The sequence below is a fragment of the Coptis chinensis genome, chromosome 5 (assembly GCF_015680905.1).
Source record: "Coptis chinensis isolate HL-2020 chromosome 5, ASM1568090v1, whole genome shotgun sequence".
Classification (NCBI taxonomy): Eukaryota; Viridiplantae; Streptophyta; class Magnoliopsida; order Ranunculales; family Ranunculaceae; genus Coptis; species Coptis chinensis.
In genome coordinates, this window is record NC_141460.1 from 60,672,198 (window position 1) to 60,673,536 (window position 1,339).

General features: G+C 40.9%; 1 pseudogene; it reads right to left on the bottom strand.

The window, feature by feature from the left end:
• Positions 1-352: 352 nt before the first annotated feature.
• Positions 353-445, bottom strand: LOC147498196 (small nucleolar RNA R71; annotated as a pseudogene).
• Positions 446-1,339: the final 894 nt, after the last annotated feature.

Sequence of the window (1,339 nt, forward strand, 5' to 3'; positions counted from 1 at the left end):
GACTTCTACAAAGTCTTGGCGATAGCCCCAAATCTTGCATCGTTCTAGCGGACCCGATTGGGGATTCTGAATCCCCAAATATTTTAATTTGTTACTTTCGTTTTCATGGATTAGACCATGAAAAACCTTATCGGCAAAGATATCGTAGGATTGAACAAGTCCTAACAACATTCCACCATCCTACGGTTGGTGCGAAACAAATTAAATTAAGGGTATTCCCTTTCACCTTGGCGATAAAGGCGCCTTGGTTAAGCGCCCAAGTGCCTAATTCATGGACTCGTGGGCTAAACTTGTTCAAATTTGTTTATGGAACATTTTTACCCACCCCTAAAGACGGATGAGATGCTTTCCAAGATTCATTTCTTTTCGACAAAATCCTCATGAATCATTTTGAGGCTTGGAATCGTTTCACCGATCTCCTTATAGAGTGTCCACATCATAATTTAGCGAAAAGACACGTTAGTTCGTGCCTTTTCAAAGGACTTCTACACCACCATAAAGAAGTCCTAGACATAATGAATGGGGGTAGTTTCTTAAGTAAAGGAGCTTGAGAGGCATATAAATTTTTGGAAGATCGGACTAAAGCGTAATAATAATTTGGGGTAGTGACGATTACTCCGGCTCGCTAGTTCTTCTTCAATAGTTAAGGCTACCGGTATGTTTGAGGTTAAATTAGATCCCGAGCTTAAAACTCTAATTGAATCCCTCACAAAAGGTAGAGGCCATTTACGTACAACAAAAGCCAATCCCGTCATGAATGTAAATTCAAATCCATGTAGTTTCATTTGGAGCCCCGAGCATCCCGACTCACATTGTCCTATTGCCTATGAGCGGGCTTGTTCCATTAATAGTGAACCTAACGCCCTTGGAGACAAAATCCCAACTTTGGTTGGAGAAATAACCAAAAGCGTCACACCTCGAGGGTACAATAATCAATATGTTAGGCCCTATACGGCTTTTAACCAAGCCCCACTCACGACAAGGATAGGGTCGGGGTAATTTTAATAATTATAACAACAAAGCGCCAACCTCGACAAGGTCAAGCACAAAGTCAAGGTAGTTATAATAATTATAATGCTAATAGAGGTATCGTTCGGTAAATAATAACTATCAAAATCCACCCATAAATAATTCACGTGAAATAGTTCGATCCACACCACCCGTGACTACTACACTCACACAACCGGATCGTCTTGACACCTTCATACAAGTGAGCCAAAACTTTTCCAAACCATGGCTCAATCTAACCAACGGCTTCTACAATCCGTTAATAATTTAACCAAACAGGTTGGCTCAAGATAAAGCCCAACCCAAAGGTGTGTTGCCAGTCACGAAATAC